Source organism: Nyctibius grandis, chromosome 23 (assembly GCF_013368605.1).
Source record: "Nyctibius grandis isolate bNycGra1 chromosome 23, bNycGra1.pri, whole genome shotgun sequence".
In the NCBI taxonomy this organism is placed as follows: domain Eukaryota; kingdom Metazoa; phylum Chordata; class Aves; order Nyctibiiformes; family Nyctibiidae; genus Nyctibius; species Nyctibius grandis.
Window position 1 is genome coordinate 8,261,325 of NC_090680.1, and position 24,346 is coordinate 8,285,670.

General features: G+C 43.3%; 1 protein-coding gene across 1 annotated transcript in view; it reads left to right on the forward strand.

Moving 5' to 3' along the window:
* ALCAM (activated leukocyte cell adhesion molecule) overlaps nucleotides 1–2,431 on the forward strand; it is a 128,272-nt gene extending 125,841 nt beyond the window's left edge. Inside the window, exon 16 of the mRNA XM_068417320.1 lies at nucleotides 1,535–2,431. The gene's annotated coding sequence lies outside the window, so the exon portion shown is untranslated. The remainder of the gene's footprint in view (nucleotides 1–1,534) is intronic.
* The last annotated feature ends 21,915 nt before the right edge of the window (nucleotides 2,432–24,346 follow it).

The following is a 24,346-nucleotide window of genomic DNA, read 5'->3' on the forward strand; positions in this document are numbered from 1 at the left end:
CAGACTCAAGCCTCTGGCCGGTTAAGAATTCATACCTGCATACACACATATTAAAGAAGCCTGATACTTAATACTTGCTTTGTTTTAATCCACATACTTGGGGGGATGAAAATTCAAATTCGTGTAATATATCACTGTGGTGTGTGTGTGTGTGTGTGCGCACATGTCTGTATAGGAAGAGTGTGTTTAGGTATAGTTTAGAAGGTTTTGAGTTATGACTTGAAATGTTCACAGGAACCTTCTTCTGTTGCTGGAAGCAAGAGTTTCTAAGTCCTTGGTCAGCTTTATTCATCGTCACTCCAAGAGGCATGAAACTTTCCTTAGAATAAGATCATTCTTTTACTCAAGATTTCACATACTATTAGCGATTTTATCCAGGAAAGAGATCCTGTCTGTTAAGTTAGTAACAATGCAACAGGTATGAAAGTTTCCCCAGATGGGATCTATATAAAATAAACAGTATACAAATAATCAGGTAGATGCAGAAGTTCTGTTAGGAATTACAGGAGCATTACAGAGCACCAACAGCACCACCCACTGTTCACATGTATATACACTGCTGCTGCATCTCTCCCCTTAGTACCCAAAGTAGGGGTTGAGACCATTTTTCTGACCAACTAAGGCCATTTTAAATTAACACTGTGGGAGCACACCAGTGTGGAAACCAGCTAATTGTATTGAGGTTTCTTGAGTTAGTCATCTGCTGTTCTTAAAAATTAGAGTAGTAAGTGTTCAGTGGTGGTGTGTTGTGAGTGGAATTACCACTTTTCATATTTACATTAAAAAAAAGTTTCTTATCTAAAGACAGCTCTCGTTATTAATCATTTCAATATGTTAGTATTGTCTGAAATTTTAAAGTACAAGGTACTATTTTTGCACTAAATATTCAGAATTCACTAGCTAAAATTATTGTATAGTGTACAAAGAGATGGAGCATTGCTGTATGCACTTCGTTAGTAATATCACTGTTGTACTAGTTTGAAAGAGGGAATTTGGAATACCAGAATTATGCCCTATGAATGATTTAAAAGTAGAAAATAAATTTGGATCTTGAAAAAGTTGCAGTGTAAATACCCAGCATTTCTACTGCAATTCTATGGGAAAATTCTGTAATCTTTTTGGTTGGGGCTTGTTTTTTTTTCTGGACCTGGTACCTTCTGCAATATCGCAGTATTGAGGTGATTAGATGGAGCTGAAGTTAGCTGAGGGTATTTATTGAACACAGGAGTTCAAATAACATCATGTGCCTCCAGTGCAATCAGTTACTCTAATTATTTTATTTCTTCAGATCAGTAAATCTACATAAAGGAAAGCTTATCCATAAATCTGTTACTGAGCAGATAAACTTACTGGGTTTACTGGGAACACTATTGCAACAGGTATTCTTATCATGAAAGAAAGTATCCTCATCATTGAAGGGCAGAAGGAAGTACTACTCTTCCTGTAGCTGTTTATTTGAAGGTTAGATACTGAGTAACTATGTTGCTTAACATATTTTAAAATGTTTAACTGGTTTTATCTTTCATGTTTTCAGAGAATACATATAGACCAATTGAAGCATGAACGTGGATTGTATTTAAACATATACAAAGAAGTGACAGCTACTCATGGTTCAAGTATTAAACAGATCATACTACCAAGTTTTCAAAGGATTTTAGACACAATTATCTTAAGCTAAAAAAAACCCCACAAACTAATTTTGGCAACAGCCATGATAATAGGTCACCATGTTGTGTTCTGTTTGAAATATTTTTTTGTAAATGTCTGCACTGAAGATTTCTTTTTGTTTGCCTTTATGTAAATTTTTTACGTAGCTATTTTTATACACTGTAAGGCTTTCTTCTGGGAGTTGCTGTTAATCTGATGTATAGTGTAATGGTTTTATTTCAATTGTTTTTATGACACCCTTTGAGCAGGTACATGTCTAATTCTGATTGTTATCAGTGAAGCCTCTGCTTTGTAGCAAGCACCTAGAGTGTAAGATTGTCTTAAAGGAAAATGTCAAGCTCCTTTTTCATTCTTTGAAATCATAGTAAAGAAGAAAGGTGACAGCTGTGACAGGAATAAACTAAATGGTTAATAAAAGTGAACATTTATAGAACTCTGCAAAGTTAAACAGCCAGAAAGGGAATAAAGAGTTTCCACGGAGAAGGCTGGGTATTGAGCAAGGAAGACAATGAAGAATTCCTAGCCTGCCTGTGGATGGTAGCTAATAATCCTTTTCTTCTACAGCAAGACACTCATTTTATTGATATGTTCTCAGTCGTTTCTCATGTTAGAATTAGGATAAGGAACTGGAATTCTGGATTAATTTTGATTCCTTTATGTTATCTGCTGCCTTAAAGTACTGTATCTTTTCTTCATTTCAAAAAGATACCAGTCAGAATTGGAAACTTTTTTTTAAAAACTGGTCATATCAAAGCTGCATTTTTTTCCCACAAAAATAGAATATATATATATTTTTTTGTGTGTTTTTGTTAACTATGCTACAGATATTGAATGCACCTTGAGATAATTCTAGTGTTTTTAACTGGTACCTAATTTATCAAACAGTACATATAATTGTAACAATGTCTATGTATCTTTAGTTACATTCAAGTTTGTAACTTTATAAACATGTTTTATGCTTGATGGAATTTTTAGAATGGTACTGATAAGAAAATGTTTTAGGGTAAATGGCCAATAGAAAGTTGTACTTAAAGGAGAGAATTTTCATCTTATGCAGAAGGTTGGTTTCTGGAAAAAAAGTAACAGGCAGCTTTGATGAAGAGGATCAGTAGAGTAAGCAGAACATCAGGTCTCCATTTACAAATATCCAGGGAAAAAGTAAGTTTTTATAGACTGGTAGGCAAAAATAAAGAAAAAAAAAAAGAAAAAGATGGACGTTAGGAAATGTATTTTGCCACTTTTGCATTATTTAGGGGGAAGAAAACACTGTTACTTGTAAATTTGTAAAATGTTAAATGTCTGGGCAGTAGTGACTGATGTCTTAATAAAAGCTTCCTGTAGTGCATTGGCATGGATTAAATACATAAGATGTCCTATAAACTCTATGCTGTATAAAATATTAGGGGGAAATCCTGTTACATGCCTCTAAACTTTAATTAGTTACTGTTTTATTTGGCAAAAAAGAAAAAAATTATAATCTTGTTCAATATTTAAACCAAAGTAAAATGGGGGAAAAACCAAAGTAATTTCTTTTGCATGGCTAAGCCATTCTGTTATCTCTGTAAATATTGTGATTTTTTTCTTTTTAGAATTTTGTTAAAAAAATTCTAAAATTTTTAAACACCTGTTTTTCCAAAATAAAACCTGAACACACAAAAAAGTTACTTTATATACAAATAAATCTTTTTCTTTTGGTGCAAGAACACTGCCAAGTGGTACACATTTTTTAAAAACAAAACCGCAGTGGGCGTGACTCTGAACAGGACAACGTGTAACCGAGTCCTTTGCAGGAGTGTGCAAACATGACCTGTCTTTGTTGATAACACTACAAATAGTTCTTAAATACAGAGAAGAGACCTCCAAAGATCATAAGGGAAAGCATAGGGACGGGCTGAAAATTTTCATACCACTGTCGGGAATACAGGGGAGAGGAGAACAAAAAAAAGTCCTTCAACTTCCACAGCTACGAAAAAGGAATAAAACCAGCTCCTCGCCTTTGGGACTCTGCTCGATCTCCTGTGCACTTTAAATCGTCAGTCCTGGGAGCTGGGTTTTTCGCTGCTCCGAGTTCAGTATAGGCACGTTTCAAGAACCAAGAGCGCAAAAGAATTGATGTTTCTATCCATGCCTAAACAACAATAAAACTGAAGTATGTCTTCACTCGCTTGTCTGAACTCTCAGTTTACAAGAACACGTGTGAACACGAGGGAGGGCACGTACCTCGAGCTCGCGCTGTCGCTGACTCTAATGCTGCAAATACGCCTCCGCAGAGGCTGGCGGGGATGAAAAGTCCCCCGAATCCTGGGGGGGGGGGGGGTTGGTGGGGGTGTGCGAGCTGTCTTGTGACTGGTGTTAAATGCTTCCCAGACTGCTTGCCAGTAAAACAAGTGATCCACACCTGTGATCGTCTGGATATTATCCATGGTTTGCCAACATCAACGGAGCACTACAGATGGTTTAGGCAATATGTTACACCTTTTCCTGGAAAGAGAGTTTTCATTCTTCTGTCATGTTTTGAAATACAGGTAGAAATAAGTAACTCTAAATTCTATATTGATTATTACTTGAATATCATGAGATACTAACATGAGTTTTATCCATATTGGTACCAACCCATAGAGACAGTTTTTTAAAGATCAGTTTCATCAGGGAACATCCGATATTCACCTAATATCCTCAGCTGCTGGCTGTTGCAGTTAAATCTGATCTACTTGTAGTACCACATGTAGCTGGATACCTTCCTGTTGACTCCATGTTTAGACAGCCATATGTATGTAATTATCTCAGCTAAGATTAAGCAGTGACATATGAAAATGAGATCATGACCTGCTGTGTCAACCACATCTGTTCAAGTGTTTTCTGGGTTTTTCTTTTGATGAGAAGGCATCTCCACCCAGGTGTCTGTTTCCAAGAATTGTCCAACACAGGTTTTTCAAACAGATTTTTTCCTCCAGGCAGAAGATGATGGAGGGAACACAGGAGGTACATAACGTCTAGTTACATGCTTCTAGCTGCTGAAGGGCTCCCACGCTCTTCTGGAAAAGGGCAGCATCCTCAAGCTGGCATAATTCAGTGCTGAGGAAGATTGACTTCAGCCTTCCCTCACAGTGGTCTGCCAGAGACGGATGGCACTGCCTTATTACAGCGGGAGGGGAGGAAGGGAGACACGTTGCAAACCAACCAACCCACCCACCACGCACCCCTTAAGTGTGTATGCTTCATGTGTCGTGTAGCACACACATTTAATAACGATTTGCTACATTTCAAATTATCAGAAACGAAGCTTATTACTTAGTATCAAATTACATCAAAGTCAATTTTTAAAATAAAACTAACTCCATCCACTCAGCCACCCACAATTCTTTAGATGTCCTGTAATTCATACATTTTTCTTGTTTACATTCTAAATAGAGACATACATTCTGTTAGCAGCAAGGCATTCACTTCGATGTAGTAATGAATTTCACCTTGAAAAGGTAGAGCCTGACAAATTATTAGGAAATTTTGTTCGTTAGTGAGAAAACAGTAACGTACCTTTCTCATGGCACACACGCACACACACAACCCCCCCAAATGTTTCGCCTGTTCTCATGTTCCACCTGGTGATACAGCTAAGAAGGCTTCCATTGTCTTCTGGTCCCTGTCCTCATACTCGTTTTCCACATCTCCTGTTCTGTATATATTGATTCTCTGCTGCCCTCGCCATCTTTTGTTTATTTGTAGGACATTTAGTTCAGAAATGCCAAAGCACATTGAGATAATACCAGCGGTTTAACACTAATATAAAATAGTCTGTGAAGCAGGAAAAAAATAGAAACAAACCCAGCTTCCCATGCTTGGGCCTCTACATGTTTGTATTCATTGTTCTGGAGGCTCGTGGAGTTTCCCCATTTTGGAAAAATTGCACAAAATTTAATCCACTCTACACAGGCTCAGCTTAATACCGTAACATACACCAATAACACCAACGTGCCTGAGCCTTTTACTCTTTTCTTTTTTTTTTTTGGCTAACGTTTTTCCTGTCACTCATGCAACTAGAAAGAATGTTAAATAACATTAGGAATCTTTGTACTGGAACACCAGCACCGGTCTTATGTTTAAGGATGTGATCTTTTTTCATGTATTTCAGTCCAAGTAGTTTTGATGCAAGGATTTATTGCATACTACCCAGCCCTAGACTTGAGAGAGCAGAGGGAAGCAAGTAACATCCTACTGTTAGAAGTAACAGATTAAATTCTATTTAAATGTAGTTACTTCCACCCATCTACTTTTTCTAGGAAAAAGCAGTCCCACTTTCAGACCTACATTCAACCTTGCACAGAAAAACTCTTGATATAATAAAGCTTATATTAGAAGAGGTCAACTACAAATCCAGAACAGGAGCAATGCTTCGCTCAGTTCAATCTCACATCATCCTAATCCTTTTTTCCCCTGAGATTCTCACCAGAGCAGTCAAGTAATCATCACCTGCATGGGTACATCACTGATGACAATCTGTTTTCTCCAGAGCTAGAAAGCAAATACAAATTCAGTCTATGTTGTAAGTGTTCAATAATGTCTACACACCAGATTCAAGAGTTCATTAATATTTGCATCCATCACAAGAAGAGCTAGTCTAGCATGGACAACAGAACACATTTTAAAGGAAGAACATGATTGAATCTAAATTCAGGAAATGAAATGAATTAAAGAATCAAATAAAACTTCATATAGACAAAATACTGCCACAAATTCAATTTCAGTGATGTTGATAGAGGGCGCTTCTCTCTGTTTTTATTACTCCAAATAAAGATCACACTCACTTCCATGAATTTAAGAAAGTAAACACACACAACAAACACAACTGGCCAAAGTGATTGCACTTACTAAACAGAAAGAAACAGGATATGGAAATCAGATCAGACAGACTTTCTGATAAAATTAGAGTTAGCAAGATTAGCAGTGTGTGGAACAAGGTAGTTTCAAAGCTATGTGCAATGTCTTTCTAACCCCCCACCTGGGGTACCTTAAAGTAATCCATTTTTGCCATGCTGTCCGGGTTTCCTGTGCACCTTCTGCACAGTGCTGGGTTCCAGATTTTTCCTAATCCAAAAATATATCAGGAACAACAGTGAAAAAAGCAGAGGTTTTTCACCGATTTTTTTTTTTTTTTTAACATATATTATAGGCAGGGCTAAGAAGTACAAGTTTGGCAACAAAAGCCAGAGGTGGTTTAGAAGCTCTTGAGAAAGTAACATTCGTGGACCACCTCCTTTCACACAGCCTCTGCCTGAAAAATCAATCGTTTGGTCCTTCGAAAAAGGGGTGAGGGAGAGAAGAGTGAAACTGCCAGTAAATAGGAGCATAACTCACTAAAAGTTATCTTTAGGAACAGCTAAGTATTTTTCAAGTGTGAATCTTTAAAAAAAGAAAAAGGGAAAAAAAAAAAAAAAGAAGCTGAGATGTGAAGAAGCCATCAAGTCTATATAGCTCCAGAGAGGGAGTAAGCTATAGTATTGGGCAGAGGTAGATTCAACAAATTAACAAATCCATCTAGTTCCAGTTGCAACAGGACAGAGATTTGAACGCTGAAAAGTAACTTCAACCATTACAGAAGGCTTGCAGAGAGTTGGCCTTAAGCAGGGTGTATTTGCTTCCAAAGCTTTAAGTAAGGTCTAATGGCTGAACCAACAGAAGCACCTGGAACAAAACTTGTTGAGGCACTACTCCAGCCTCAACATAGCAGTAGGTGCCAAAAGAATTTGCATTTCTCCAATCAGTACAATGCAACTCAGAGTTCAGAGGTGAACTGAAAGAAAAAAACTTTCTTGTGATCTGTGAAAATAATCAGGCTGGACAGAATGAGCCTCTCCAGCTCTAAGAGTGACCAAACCCAAACAGCTCAGCTTCCTCACTATACATAATACTGCCTTTATTATAATAATTCAACTTTCAATGCAAAAAATTTACATAAATTTACATGAGGAAAAGTATTAAAGTTCATTTCAACATATTATGAATTAATAAATCCTTCTCAAATTATATTTTAATGCATTCCATTCTTTCATCCAACTAGATCTTGACACAAGATATGTATAATAAGTAATCTGGCATAAAAATGCATTACTCGCCAATCCTAATAAATCTTTAAAAATGAAGAATGGCCATTTGTTGCTGGCTGGGCACATGGAAGAGACATGGTCAAAGAAACAGTGAATGTGGCTATAGTAAACAGCAAAGGTGAGAGAATTTCCAAGTGGGAAAACAGCCTCTCTGTTTCCACCATCCTGAAGAGATTTTTTTTTTTTTGATGTGAAGATACCACAAATAGCACACCCACTACAGAATCACAGAATCACACAATGTCAGGGATTGGAAGGGACCTCGAAAGATCATCTAGTCCAATCCCCCTGCCGGAGCAGGATTACCTAGACCATATCACACAGGAACGTGTCCAGGCGGGTTTTGAATGTCTCCAGAGAAGGAGACTCCACAACCTCTCTGGGCAGCCTGTTGCAGTGTTCGGTCACCCTCACCGTAAAGAAGTTTTTCCTCATATTTATGCAGAACTTCCTGTGTTCCAGCTTGCACCCATTGCCCCTTGTCCTGTCAAGGGATGTCACTGAGAAGAGCCTGGCTCCATCCTCTTGAAACTTGCCCTTTACATATTTATAAACATTAATGAGGTCACCCCTCAGTCTCCTCTTCTCTAAGCTAAAGAGACCCAGCTCCCTCAGCCTCCCCTCATAAGGTAGATGTTCCACTCCCTTAATCATCTTCGTGGCTCTGCGCTGGACTCTCTCTAGCAGTTCCCTGTCCTTCTTGAACCGAGGGGCCCAGAACTGGACACAATATTCCAGAGGCGGCCTCACCAGGGCAGAATAGAGGGGGAGGAGAACCTCTCTTGACCTGCTAACCACACCCCTTCTAATCCACCCCAGGATGCCATTGGCCTTCTTGGCCACAAGGGCACACTGCTGGCTCATGGTCATCCTGCTGTCCACTAGGACCCCCAGGTCCTTTTCCCCTACGCTGGTCTCCAACAGGTCTGTCCCCAACTTGTACTGGTACGTGGGGTTGTTCTTGCCCAGATGCAGGACTCTACACTTGCCCTTGTTATATTTCATTAAATTTCTCCCCGCCCAACTCTCCAGCCTGTCCAGGTCTCTCTGAATGGCTGCGCAGCCTTCCGGTGTGTCAGCCACTCCTCCCAGTTTGGTGTCATCAGCGAACTTGCTGACGGTGCACTCTATTCCCTCATCCAAGTCAGTAATGAATATATTGAATAGAACTGGTCCCAGCACCGACCCTTGCGGAACTCCGCTAGACACAGGCCTCCAACTGGACTCTGTCCCATTGACCACCACTCTCTGGCTTCTTTCCTTCAGCCAGTTCACAATCCACCTCACTACCCGATCATCCAGACCACACTTCCTCAGTTTAGCTGCGAGGATGCTGTGGGAGACCGTGTCAAACGCTTTACTGAAATCAAGATAGACCACATCCACAGCTTTACCATCATCTATCCACCGGGTTATGGCCTCATAAAAGGCTATCAAGTTGGTTAAGCATGACTTCCCCTTGGTGAAGCCATGTTGAGTGCCCCTAATGATCCCCCTATCCTTGATGTGCCTAGAGACAGCACCAAAAACAAGTTGTTCCATCACCTTTCCGGGGATGGAGATGAGGCTGACCGGTCTATAGTTACCCGGGTCCTCCTTCTTGCCCCTCTTGAAGACTGGAGTGACATTCGCTTTCCTCCAGTCCTCAGGCACCTCTCCCGTTGCCCACGACTTAGCAAAGATGATGGAGAGTGGCCTAGCAATGACTTCCGCCAGCTCCCTCAGCACCCGCGGGTGCATCCCATCAGGGCCCATGGATTTATGGATGTCCAGGTTGCTTAATTGGTCCCTGACCCAGCCCTCATCAACCAAGACAGATTCCTCCTCTATCCTGACTTCTTCTGGGGCCTCAGGGGTCCGGGGCTCCTCAGGACAGCCTCCAACAGTATAGAAAGAGGCAAAGAAGGCATTCAGTAACTCCGCCTTCTTTTTATCCTCTGTCTCCAGGGCCCCCACCTCATTCATCAGTGGGCCTACATTGCCTCTAGTGTTGGTTTTACCTGCAGTGTATTTGAAGAAGCCCTTTCTGTTGTCCTTGACCTCTCTTGCAAGGTTTAATTCCAAGGAGGCCTTAGCTTTCCTAGTTGCCTCCCTACATCCTCTGACAACAGACTTATATTCCTCCTAAGTGGCCAGCCCCTCCTTCCATGATCTGTACACCTTCTTCTTCCACTTGAGTTTGTCCAGCAGTTCCCTGTTTAACCATGCAGGTCTCCTGGTACCCTTCCTTGACTTCCTACCTGCTGGGATGCTCTGATCTTGAGCTCGGAAGAAGCAGTCCTTGAATGCTAACCAACTCTCTTGGGCCCCCTTACCTTCTAGTACCCTGTCCCATGGAATTTCCCCTAGCAATTGCTTGAAAAGGCCAAAGTTGGCCCTCCTGAAGTGCAGGGTTGTGATTCTGCTTGCTCTTCTGGTCCTGCCACATGAGATCCTGAACTCTACCATCTCATGGTCACTACAACCAAGGCTGCCCTCAACCTTCACCGCTTCAACCAGACCCTCCTTGTTCGTGAGGATAAGATCCAGCAGCGCTCCTCTCCTAGTTGGCTCATCCACCATTTGCATCAGAAAGTTATCATCAACGCACTGGAGGAACCTCCTGGACTGAGGATGGCTGGCTGAGTAGGCCTCCCAGCAAATGTCAGGGTAGTTGAAATCCCCCATGACAACCAGGCCCTGTAATTGCGAGACTGCTCTCAGCTGCCTGTAGAAGGCCTCATCACCCTCCCCATCCTGATCCGGTGGCCTGTAATAGACACCCACAACAGTATCACCCCTGCCAGCCTGCCCCTTAATTCGCACCCACAAACTCTCAACTCGCTCCTGATCCACCCCTGGACAGAACTCAATACATTCTAGCTGCTCACTCACATAAAGAGCAACTCCACCACCTCTCCTTAGTGGGTTAGAGTTAATAGAGTTTGGGTTTTTACTGAGAACAGATTTTTGAAGGAAAAGAGAAAATAATTCTTGTAAATTTTTTATTGAGCCTGGGTGCTTTCAGCCAGAGCTTAGAAATGGCCAGCAGATCTCCAAGTGTTAAGCTGTTTTCATTTTGCCATTCAAACTAGCGTCACAGAAATTCAGTGTATCATCAACTGTTAAAACCATATTGTAAATGCCTAACATATTTAGAAATATGAATAATGCTTAGCTTACTTTTCTCATCAGAACAGGATCCAGTGACAGTGTGATTAATCATAGGCTGTTCGGCATCAGTAGGGAGAAAAGAAACCTGTTAACGCTGCCTTGCTCTCCAGGCACTGAGGCTGTACTGGAAGGAAATGATCTCTGACGAGAGGGAAGACAGACTGCTAATTCAAAAAATAGAATTCCACCTGCTGTCAAGAATGATTAGGGATCATAAGGGTACATTTGTGATGATTGTTTGATCTTTGTGGCTAGTAAAGTTAACTGTCTACAGTCAAACTCCCATTAATGTTAACTGTGATGTTTTACATCATTGTACCTGAAACTTTCCCCTGCCCCAGATATGTTCAAGTGGGACAATTTCTCCCTTGGAGCCTGCTCACTCACACTGGCTCAGGCACCAGACGTGTGAGAGGGTGAACATCACTCTCTGCTCAAAGCAGTAAGCTCTGCTTCTGCTGGTCACTTCAGGCACTGGTGCACTTGGCTTTGGGTGCTTTCTCTACGCAGTGCTTTGCTTTGCTTTGCTGCATAGTTAACAACGCTCTGTCAACTTTATTTGTGGGGCAAAGGGATGGGAGCAAAACAACATTTCTGCTGCCTCTTTGAATTTCAGTGTTGTGGATTTAAATCAACTCATTTTCTGTGCTACATTACAGCTAGGCTACCTCTGTCTTGTGCACAAATGATTCATTTGGCCATGACCTCTATGGATTTTGTCCTCCCTCAGATCACTTTGAGTTAACCTATGGGAGGGAGCAAGATGTCCTGCTGGAATACCAGGTCTTGTATTCTAAGGTCTCTGCAGGAAACCTGCAGATTGCCCGAAGCACACATCGAGGGTAATGCTTTATAATCCATCAGCAAAGAGAAAGCAGGATGGTATGTGCACACTCTTCATGCAGAAGACGATAGGAAAGTGCTTTGTACTCCACTGGCCCCAGGTAGTGCTATCAAGGCTCAAGTAGAGTGATGTGTCTTAGAGGGCATGTAAGCTAAAGGTAACCGGTGTGAACCAGACAGCTGTAGGGGAGCTTGTCTTGCAAGGCCACCCTTGGTTAGGTAACTGTATCAGTAATACCAGATAAAGGTGAGATAGATTGATTCGGTACTGACATTGAAACCACTGAATCTGGGTACACTGAAGTAGTAATTAGAAGCAGGTTGTTCATTTGGGAGGAGACTGGCTGGAGAAAAGGAGATGCAATGGGAGCAAAAAAGGTGGGTTTAGAAATGGAAAAATGGGAAGTAAGATAAAGATCAGGAAAAGAAGAGTATGAACTTTTACAGATGGTAGTGTAGCTGTCCCACCGGCCAAGGCCACCAGGGTGCCAGAGGGAACCCTTGGGGCAACTCGCTGGACTACCCATCAGGTCTACTTTGAAAAGGCCTGAGGAAAGTTGTAGGAGGGTAGAGCCAAGAGGGATAACTTGCACCTTCATGTTAAATGGTGTGAGGAGAGAAGGGTCACAGATTTGTATTTCAGTGGTAGTTGTGTGTAGTTAGTAGGATTTAACAGTGATAAACAGTAGCTTTGTAGCTGTGTGTAAGAGCAAGCCAAATACTGTAAACTGATAACAGTAGTCTGTTTATTAGTTAATTAGGTTATTTGATTTATTAATTATTAGTAATATGTTGATTAATCAATAAGCATTATAGTTGCTATCAGTTATGTCTCAAGCCTGCCATGTAAAGGAGCAGAGTCAGACCTGGAGGCAACAACCCAGCAGGTAATTCTTCTGAAACTGGACCTTGCATGATGGTGTCTGTAGAACCTGAGGCAGTAAGGAAGTGCTGTAAACGTATCTTAAATATCAGTCTGATTGCTCTTCCACTTAGGCTGTCCTCCGCAGTAGTCTGCAATCTTTTGAATTCCTCCTTAAAGGTGATCTATTTAATTTAAAAGCTCTTTTATTCCCATTTGTAGCTCATTAGTTCCTACATGGTCAAAATTGTCTTGGTCTCTCCTATGTCCTGGTAAATATTTTGGTTCCAGTTAGTTTCAGATTATGGTACCTGTTTCAAAGCAACGGGATTTGCAAATTATCACTTGGAACTTTATAATCAGCTTTCCAAATCTATTTAGATACTTTATAGCTGCCATTGCAGACAGGGTTTTTTTTCTGGGTAGCCTGTTATTTTTTTCTTCCTGTGAAATTTACAGATGCTGTTTTAGTTTCTTTTTGAGAAAATTCTCATTCCTGATTTAATTTCCTTTGAAGGTTTTCTAATGGTTCTTGGTCAGCTTTATGTCTCATGAGTCATTCCATTATTTGTTCCATCTTGGTTCCTTGGTTTCTGACAGTTTCTCTCTTACCACCTCTGTCCTGCTATGTTAGTTTTTGAATTATCCAGAATTTAGTGTTTCTCCCATGAGGATGAGCATCGGTAATACGTAGTCAGCCAGTTGGCAACAGCGGTGGCAGCGGCGGCAGCGGCGGCAGCAACTGAGGTCAGTGCAGGGCGAGGCCGAGATTGGGCTGTACCGGTCGGTTTCCGTACTCTGGGCCCCCCGAGCAGCAGCCCCGAGCTGCTTCCCCCTGGACCCGGAAGTTCCCGGCAACTAATCAGGAGGGGGGGGGCGTAGCACCACCCCCTGTCGATCGGGTGATAAAGAGCTTCCTGGAGAGGAGGAGAGGGTGAGTCAGCAGTGACTGTGTGCGTCCCAGGGCGGGGGAGGCCGCAGCCATTTGCAGCTCGTTGGGGAGGGCGCTGACTCCCTCTCAGTGCACAAGGCGAGGAAGGTGCCAAGGAGCTGTGAACCAGCCAAGCTGTGAAGGTGCCAAGGAGCTGTGAACCAGGGGTGTCACCAACAGGTATTTCCCAGCTCAGTGAAAGAACAATGGTCTCCACCCGGCGGAAGAAGACCAAAATGGATGTGAGAACCCAGACGGAGCTCCCATGGAAGGAGGCGATGGTGCAGGTTGCAGGCTGCAGGGAATGCTACAGCGTCTCTGTGGTGACAGGGGGCTGTGTGCACTGTGAGCAGGTAGATGATCTGCTTGGCCGAGTGGCACAGCTGCAAAGCCAGGTTGAAAGGCTTCAAGCCGAAGTAGAAAGGCTTAGGAGCATTCGGGAGGCTGAAATGGAGATAGACTGGTGGAGCCAGGCTCTGCCCTCCCTGCAACAAAAATGGGAGCACCTGCTGGAGAGCTCCCAGGATCGAGGGACCCCCTGTACTCTGCCCCTCTCAGGTGGAAAACAATAACCTAGAGGAAAGGAGTGAGTGGAGGCATGTCTATGGCTGTGGCAAAAAGCGAGTGCCCTCCTTGCCTACTTTGCCTCCACAGGTGCCTCTGAGCAATAGATATGAAGCCCTAGTGGAATACAGCCGGTCCAATGGGGATGTGGTGGAGAGGCAACCTATATCAGAGGTCCCACCACAGTCAGAAAAACCTGACAGGCGTATAGCTACCTCCTCCACAAGGAAGAAGAGAAGAGTTTTAGTGGTTGGAGACTCCTTCCTAAAGGGAACTGAGGGCCCAATATGCAGAGCTGACCCCCATCACAGGGAGGTCTGCAGCCTGCCTGGAGCCCGAATCAGGGATATCACCAGGCAACTCCCCAGCCTGGTGAAGGCCACAGACTACTACCCCCTGCTGATCTTCCAGACAGGTGGGGAAAAAGCTGCATCCCGTAGTCTGAGGGGGATGAAGAAAGACTACAAGGCCCTAGGACGGTTGGTGAAAGAGTCTGGGGCACAAGCTGTTTTCTCCTCCCTCCTTCCATTTTCAGGTGATGAAGTGGGATGGAATAATACGATTGTCTCTATAAATGCCTGGCTACGAGACTGGTGCTACAGGCAGGGCTTTGGGTTCTTTGATAATGGCTGGTTTTATAAGACGCCAGACCTGACAGTAATACATAGGAAAGGTTTATGTCGTAGGGGCAAAAGGGTTCTGGGACAGGAATTAGCAGGGCTCATTCGGAGAGCTTTAAACTAGATTCGAAGGGGGATGGGGTAGTAGCTGGGCTTGCACCACTGGGGCAACGCTCTAGTGTTGAGGTAGACCAGGAGGCCTCCCATCCCCCCGGGGTGAAATCGGTGTGCTCAGCTCGCTCCCTGAAATGCCTGTACACCAATGCACGCAGCATGGGGAATAAACAGGAGGAGTTGGAAATCCGTGTTCGGTCGGGGGGCTATGATCTAGTGGCAATTACAGAGACTTGGTGGGACGCCTCGCATGACTGGAATGTGGTCATGGATGGCTATGTCCTGTTCAGGAAAGACAGGCCACTAAGGAGAGGTGGTGGAGCTGCTCTTTATGTGAGTGAGCAGCTAGAATGTATTGAGTTCTGTCCAGGGGCGGATCAGGAGCGAGTTGAGAGTTTGTGGGTGCGAATTAAGGGGCAGGCTGGCAGGGGTGATACTGTTGTGGGTGTCTATTATAGGCCACCAGATCAGGATGAGGAGGGTGATGAGGCCTTCTACAGGCAGCTGAGAGCAGTCTCGCAATTACAGGGCCTGGTTGTCATGGGGGATTTCAACTACCCTGACATTTGCTGGGAGGCCTACTCAGCCAGCCATCCCCAGTCGAGGAGGTTCCTCCAGTGCATTGATGATTGATAACTTTCTGATGCAAATGGTGGATGAGCCAACTAGGAGGAGCGCTGCTGGATCTTATCCTCACTAACAAGGAGGGTCTGGTTGAAGCGGTGAAGGTTGAGGGCAGCCTTGGTTGTAGTGACCATGAGATGGTAGAGTTCAGGATCTCATGTGGCAGGAACAGAATAGCTAGCAGAATTACAACCCTGGACTTCAGTAGGGCCAACTTTGGCCTTTTCAAGCAATTGCTAGGGGAAGTCCCATGGGACAGGGTACTAGAAGGTAAGGGGGCTCAAGCTAGTTGGTTAGCGTTCAAGGACTGCTTCTTCCGAGCTCAAGATCAGAGCATCCCAGCAGGTAGGAAGTCAAGGAAGGGTACCAGGAGACCTGCATGGTTAAACAGGGAACTGCTGGGCAAACTCAAGTGGAAGAAGAGGGTGTACAGATCATGGAAGGAGGGGTTGGCCACTTAGGAGGAATATAAGGACCCGGGTAACTATAGACCGGTCAGCCTCACCTCCATCCCCGGAAAGGTGATGGAACAACTTGTCCTTGGTGCTGTCTCTAGGCACATCAAGGATAGGGGGATCATTAGGGGCACTCAACATGGCTTCACCAAGGGGAAGTCATGCTTAACCAACCTGATAGCCTTTTATGAGGACATAACCCGGTGGATAGATGGTGGTAAAGCTGTGGATGTGGTCTATCTCGATTTCAGTAAAGCGTTTGACACGGTCTCCCACAGCATCCTCGCAGCTAAACTGAGGAAGTGTGGTCTGGATGATCGGGTAGTGAGGTGGATTGTGAACTGGCTGAAGGAAAGAAGCCAGAGAGTGATGGTCAATGGGACAGAGTCCAGTTGGAGGCCTGTGTCTAGCGGAGTCCCTCAAGGGTCGGTACTGGGACCAGTTCTATTCAATATATTCATTAATGACTTGGATGAGGGAATAGAGTGCACTGTCAGCAAGTTCGCTGATGACACCAAACTGTGAGGAGTGGCTGACACACCGGAAGGCTGCGCAGCCATTCAGAGAGACCTGGACAGGCTGGAGAGTTGGGCGGGGAGAAATTTAATGAAATATAACAAGGGCAAGTGTAGAGTCCTGCACCTGGGCAAGAACAACTCCATGTACCAGTACAAATTGGGGACAGACCTGTTGGAGAGCAGCGTAGGGGAAAAGGACCTGGGGGTCCTAGTGGACAGCAGGATGACCATGAGCCAGCAGTGTGCCCTTGTGGCCAAGAAGGCCAATGGCATCCTGGGGTGGATTAGAAGGGGTGTGGTTAGCAGGTCAAGAGAGGTTCTCCTCCCCCTCTACTCTGCCCTGGTGAGGCCGCATCTGGAATATTGTGTCCAGTTCTGGGCCCCTCAGTTCAAGAAGGACAGGGAACTGCTAGAGAGAGTCCAGCGCAGAGCCACGAAGATGATTAAGGGAGTGGAACATCTCCCTTATGAGGAGAGGCTGAGGGAGCTGGGTCTCTTTAGCTTGGAGAAGAGGAGCCTGAGGGGTGACCTCATTAATGTTTATAAATATGTAAAGGGCAAGTGTCATGAGGATGGAGCCAGGCTCTTCTCAGTGACGTCCCTTGACAGGACAAGGGGCAATGGGTGCAAGCTGGAACACAGGAGGTTCCACATAAATATGAGGAAAAACTTCTTTACGGTGAGGGTAACCGAACACTGGCACAGGCTGCCCAGAGAGGTTGTGGAGTCTCCTTCTCTGGACGCGTTCCTGTGTGACATGGTCTAGGTAATCCTGCTCTGGCAGGGGGATTGGACTAGATGATCTTTCGAGGTCCCTTCCAATCCCTAACATTCTGTGATTCTGTGATTACCATTCCAGGTAACATTATATTGGCAGTTGCTTCTTGGATGTAATTGGCCTGTTCATAAGGTGCTGGTGACGTTGCTTACTTGAACACTTTCCAATAAAAAGGTTCAACTGTTAGAGTTGTTCAGAATTTTTTTCAGCATTGAACTGGGCTGGAAGCTGTGATGGCTTAGCCTATTTTATGTTCCTATATTCTCCAAAATAAAGCCTTGTACAACAGTGAGCTCAGGGTTCTTCAGCTAGGACATCTGCCCTCCTGAGTTGTCACCTCAGGCAAACAACAGTAACTACCAGATTTTTCCAAATATACAAATTTTACTTCATTCATTAAGGGCAAAGATTTCCCTCCTCCCTCACTATTATTTTTTATTGCAATTAAATGATTTCATAGTCTTCTGCCTGGTTGTTGACTAAGTCCCAGCGCATATCCTATGATATTTAGCAATTGTCTCAAAGCCCTGTATCATGTTCAGAACCTCATGAGGAAGTCAGATGCTATAATTTTATTACCAGTTTCTTAATGAAAGCAGAATGTCAGACTGAAGCTAACCTATTCTGTTGACACAACAAGCTTCAAAGTCCTGGCTTACTCTTTCCTAATCAGAAGCCTAATCAAATTTTACTTGTTAATATGATCTGATTATTAACTTGCCCAGGAAGGAAACATTTTTTTTCCCCAGTTATTCAAGTCAGGACCCTCCTGGGCTCGCTGCCTAAACCCAGACACTGGCAAGTGGTGATACAGACCTGCCATCTTGTTTTGCTGGGGTGGGTTTTTTTTTCACCTCTTAAATAATGGGTAAAACCAGCCACAAATGAGCAGAAGCCCAGCAAACATCATGCTTGTGGAAAGCAAGGGCACTTCCACAGACAGCACTTAGCATCTCCCACACCAGTCCCACTGTGTGATGGCGCTCCAGGTCTCCCTCACACGTGTCTGCCAGAAAGGGGCATGTGTTGTATTACAGCCTGATCCTCTAGCCACCCTCCCCCATGAGGCAAGGTTATTGCTGCTTCCTCTGCCTCTGGCAGCTATTACATCCCTGCCAGCTGCGCTCCTCTTTGCTTTCCTGCCTCTCCCTGCACTAAAGCATTGATAAAGCTGCGGTGCGTTTGAGGGCAAGCAGCCTCTCGCTTGCACGACAGCATGAGAGCATCCTACCCTTTGGTACTCATCTGGCTGTGACGAGGTTGCCAGGGGTCAGGGAGAAGGAGGAAACCCTGTAAAGAGAGGCGCTGAAGGGAAGATTGGAGGGAATGCTACAGGGCAACAATATCAGACACATCAGGGAGCAAAGGGGTGCAGGCGACAAAAAGCAAAGGAGGGAGGAACACAGTCCAGAAAATAAGGGAGAGATCTAAAACCTGCAGAAAAGCTGAAGAGCGAGAAAGGAGGGGAGAGAGCAGAGATCTGAAAGAGCTGACTAAACATGCAAATTCAGCCTAGAAAGAAAAGAAAGGCTGGTGAAAGAGAAAACAACACAGGACAGGGAAAGTGACTGAGTAAACAATAGCAACCATGAGCAAGGTAGTGAAACACTACTGAGAAAGGAGATCCTGCTCTGCAAAGGGCAGACAAGGAATTACACAAGGACGGCAGAAAAGGACAGGTTTTGGGGAGATGATAGGAGATGAACATCCTCAACACTGTTTCTTGTTTTGTGCAACCACTGTTAATAAATACTCTGCACTGAAAATACACACTAGATTTGTATGTGCGAGGAAGCATTACAATAAAAAGAAAATGGAGAGGGAAACACGGGACAGAGAAAAAAATGCCTAGTGAATTCTACCTTGTGCTTCAAATTTCCATTGGCAGGCACTCAGAATGGATGAGGCAGGTGACTTTCTTGCACCCCTATTGAGGCAGTGCTACCACTTGGAGATGGTGGGGAGGGAGGGTAAGGGCTTTGAATGTTTCTGAAAAATGAGCACTTCTTCAGAGCACAATCCGTCAAAAAACAGGGAGCAGTGACTACAGTGAGATAAATTATAACGTGCTCCCTCCACCACATAGCAACAAAGATAAGCTCTCAATATAAATTACTTGATTTTTCCTTTTTTTTTAGAAGGGCAATGAGTAAACAAATACATCTGATGATAGATGGATGTCACCATGGATAGTTCCAGAAACAAAGTATTAAAAACATCATTCTAATTACTGCAAATCTTAGTGGATTTAAAGCATTTGGGGGTCATCTATCAAAATTAAAGCAAGCTGTGATTAGAGAACCGCATTAGGACAGGGTACATCTTGCATTACAACGGAGCTTTCCAAATTAAAAACAACACACAGGGAAAAATGTCATTCCTTTGAGCTTTTACTGCAGTCTTAGACAACTTGTAATTATGCATGCACAATGACTTGTAACTTGGTGGACAATATCACTGTCATGTGCCTTTTTTTTAAAAACTTGGTAATTTTAATCCCATTTTTATTAATATGATTAATGCAAGCCAGTTTGTGTAGATGGGAAGGAACAGAAGCAAATCAAAGTTAGCTGTCTGCTTCATTTAATTTCAGATTGGTAGGAATGTATACTGCTCTCTGGCCTGAGATATCAAATGGAAAGGGAAAAAAAAAAAAAACAAAACCTCAGAGAAATTGAACCATTACTTACTGAAGAGGACTGGAAGTTGTCATCCATTTAATGGAGCTTGTTCAACCATACTTTGGGACATAATCATACCTTCTGCAAAATGCCAAGATAATGCATAAGGATTTCAAAGGAATTTTAATAAAAGACAATATTTTGCAGGCTGTAAAAGACTTCTAGATTGACAAACACTCTCCAATAGTGAGCTGGAAAATTAAAGGGACAGTTTAATCCACACTGCCTTGATTTAGGCTCACTAGACTCACAAAATAACCTGCTGAAATGTGGGGCTGCCATTTATGAGCAATCAAACTTTCTTCTATAATTTGAGACCCTATTATAAACGAGCATGTGATACTGCAACTCAAGCTCAAGAAAAGAGGAGACAGAAGTGGCTGGCATCTCTGAAAGCCAAGCTTGTAGTGTCTGATTAAAATCTTGTAGAGGATCATTTCTACTTGGCCAGAGTCCGTTTGTTATTGAACAGCAGAAGAGCACAGGCAATCCAAATACCAGCTGCAAGCCTACAAGCCTACATGCAGCTTGCTGGGACAATTAATATTCACCCTGCAGCACTGCTCCAAGTAGCCTCTTCTCCTGTAGCTGCGCTCTCTCTCCAGACCCCCACAGCTCCTCTTCCCTCCCCTCTGCTGCCTGCCGTAGCACAGGCATGGAGTAGGTGTCTTGTGCATGCAAGCAAGCCTGCAGAAAGTACATTTTTCTTGTGTTTGCTACACATTTGAAGAATGTATGCAGAGCCAGCCTTGTATTTCAGGAACAGTTTTATTTCAGGGTTTACTATACACATGCAGTAAATCCTCTACACTCAGGAGCACGTCCTTCATGTCCTCACACGCACATAATGGTGGACTGAACGTGCAGGGGACTGGATCTTTTGGAAAAGCTCTGAGCAGGGTTGTGTATACACACAGAGCCTGGCCTGGGCAGATGCATTCAGCTCGGCTTATCAAGAAGCTCCTTCAGAGGAGGGCACAGTTAGGCCCCTTGGTTTTGTAGGACACGGACTTTTAGTGAGACTTTGGTCAAACAGTTCTGAAGTCAAGGCGAGGAATCAGTCTGATGGGAAAGTCTTCACAGGGAGAAAGCTGAAAGAATGGAATGAAACCAGTGCTGAAGTGAGAGTCCATGTGGGTGCAGGCAAGTATTATAGATATTGCATCAGAACTGTGTCGGGAACTTAAGGCAGACAGTCGAGGTTTGGAAAGAGCATGCCTTTGGATAAGGTTAAGTGCACTAGACAGTCCATACTTCGGTGCTAAACCATCTTCAGAAGAGCTGTGCATCCACCTATCAACCAGTTCCTGGACTCTTTTTTGCTTAGTGTTTCTTCTTTTGTTAACAAAACCAACACAAGCAGGAAGACTCTTTCTACTTTCCCCGTTCCTCTGCCTCCTACCTGTTTATCTTTTGCCTGCTCTCCATCCTGGAAAGCCTCTCTCCAGCTAGTTTTTCTCGATAGAAAATGAAGCAAAAAGAATCAGTCTTCCAGCAAAAGCCTTTTTTTGCCTATCATTAAATTCCCTTCAAAGCATCTCAAGGGCTATAAATCTCTCCCGTCAGTTTTATGCATTTGCCATAATTTTATCCTTTATCTTCACTGCTGCTGCAATTCTACCTCCTTTCCATCTTTAACTTTGCTTTATTTGATCGTTGTCTCCTATTTGTTTTTGATCTCATGGCCATAGATTTGGGTAGCGATGTGACTTCCAGTATTCCTTAAGCATGTGATTGGCACAGGTAATTAGACAAAAGGAGGAGAAAAGTATCCAAATTCTTGCTTGACCCACAGTCTTGAAAAAACATCCCAGTTACTGAGGGTGCAGATAATATGAACTCTGCATTGTCAAGAATGACAGCACTCCGTGCATACAGCACCTTCTGCAGCAGACAGAAACCACAGCAGCTGTAGAGTCGATCTGCCATCAAAGGACATTTAAAGTAAATTCTTCATTTCCAGGGCAGAGTTAAGATACCAACCCCCCTGCAGCCAAACAATGCACAAGAATATTTTAAAAAAGTAAATTCAAATAGCGCTGATATCCCACAGAAGAGGTGGCATACATTAAACAATCTTTTCAAAAACAGCAGTGACCAGCTGGAATACTCCCCTGTTGAGGAACAACCGCTTTGTTACAAGGTAGAAACTGGATCATTTCAAAGCACACAAACATACCATAATTCATTATAAAACTTAAGATTTGCTAAAAAGTGGATGAAAAAAATTGTAGGGAAAAAGAAAACCACCTAGAAAAAACTCCTTTACTTTCCTAGTCTATAAAATTAGTCCCTTCTCCTTAACATCATTTCTCTGCCCTATTGCAACCTGCAAGTTCTTACACATTTGACCTGTTTTTCATATGTCTGCTTCAGTGGGCTCCTGTTTAAAATGAAACTACATGTTATTGATAGCCGTGGAGAAAATCACCAAGCCAAGTAGATGAGTTTCTATCATTTGTATCTTATCTTCTGACTCACACAGGTAAACAGCTAGCACCATAGCCTTCCTGGCTATCACACTACTACAGCCCACAGGATGTTGCTAATATCTTCATTTTCATTAAAATAAAATAATAATTAAACCTTCTCCTTTAATAACAAGGGGCCAAGATCACCAGCTTAAACCTGATCCCAGACATGGTACACCACAGAGCCCCGTACCCGTCTTCCTGGAACTGTGGTTCATACTGGGTAAGAGTGAAGTACGCACAGGGTCTGGCGCAAGGAATAATGTGGGAATTCTTGCCCAGCCAGAAATTGCACTTCCCTCAGCTTTGTAGCCTCCCTTCAAGCAACAAGGAAAGAGCACGTCTCAGGCTGATAAAAGCAGTCACGTTGGTGGTGCCTCAAACAGCAGCCTTCATCTGGAGTCAACACAGAGCAGTGGTTGCCTGATCAGTTGCAGTTTTACAGCCCACACCCTCAGCAGCTGTACCACTGCCTATATCTTACCACAAACCACAGCATGCCTTCTTCCTGAGACACCCCCTAAGAGTCTATTTAACTTAATTTGAAACATCCCATATGTTCACAATCTGAGACTCCTGCAATCAAGGCGTTTCACCTACAGATTAGGAGTTACCATTCAGCATCACAGGGAACACCAAAAAGATGACGGCACCATAGACACAAAGACAGGTATGGTTCTTCCCAGTGCCAAACACTAAAAAAAAGGAGACAAACCACCGACACATTTAAAAGCTTAAAGTTCTCAACATTGCATTGGTATTTGACTGTCCAGACAAGAAATGACTGCACTTAAAGCAACGCTTGCAGAGCTGGCCAGGCAGCTAAAGGAAGGCGGGTACTTCAGGGTGGCACAAACAGCTGAGGAACGGATAGATAATGAACAGCATCTAATGAGGGGACAGTTACTCACTGTGGAAGAAAGAAAGGGCAAGAAAGAAGCAAAGCATTATTGTCGCTGAATGTTCCTAGGCAACGAAAACTGTAAAGGAGGAGGAAGATCATAGGGTGACATGTCAGGATCTTGAAGAGCGTGGCACAAGCTCTCATCAGCTATGGCACTTAGGCTGCGATGGCCAGCAAGGGTGGGAACACATGATTTCAAAATTTCCTGAGGGAAGTCTTAACGACAGAGGAATACTTTCCTAATGAGGGAAGCTTAGAGAATATATAAGATGAACCAAGAGAAAAATACAAAGTATGAGACTGAAGAAGTTGAAGGGAGACAACTAGCATAATAGCATGAGAAGCTCTAAGAGTAAAATTAAAAAATGTGCATCTGCTTTTACTGAGAATGGGACTAAAAGACTAGAGAGAATGAAGGTTCTGAGAAAGATCCTGAAGGTTTATAAAGGTAAGAAGAGTTCCCCCACTGCCATATTTCAGGTGTCTGAAAATTAAATCTAATTGCATTTCACAAATATCTGCAAAGGAATCTCAAAACCATGCAAAATTTTTCTTGGTTGAAATTGCCATGCTACCTTTCACAGTTGTTGATATACAAGAAACAGTGCCCATCGAGATACTCATTTGCTTGAACTCCCCTACATGTCTATTTTCTTAAGTTTTCCCTTGTCTTATTTCTATTTTATACTACAATAGGGTATTAAGATAGGTTTCTGCCTTACATTAGGAACAAAATCATTGGTGGAGGACCTGGCTTTTTAGTTTATATTTTCCATTTGTCCAGCATCTAGTTTGATGGGGTCTTGTCTCACCACTGTAACAACAGTCCTTGTCCTGGATCAGATAAACAGCAAGAATTATAGCAACATATATTTCACTTCTGTCTTTTCTTTAAACTCTCAAAGATGAGAAAAACAGCAAGCTAAAAGCACTGCATTTACATATCAACATCCTGACAGTTTCTTCCTCATGGAGCTTCACATTTTCTAGGGGCAGGGGAATCTCTGCAGTTCTGGGTCCTGATTTTAAGGCAGTAGAAGTTTGGTTGAGGAAAGGTCA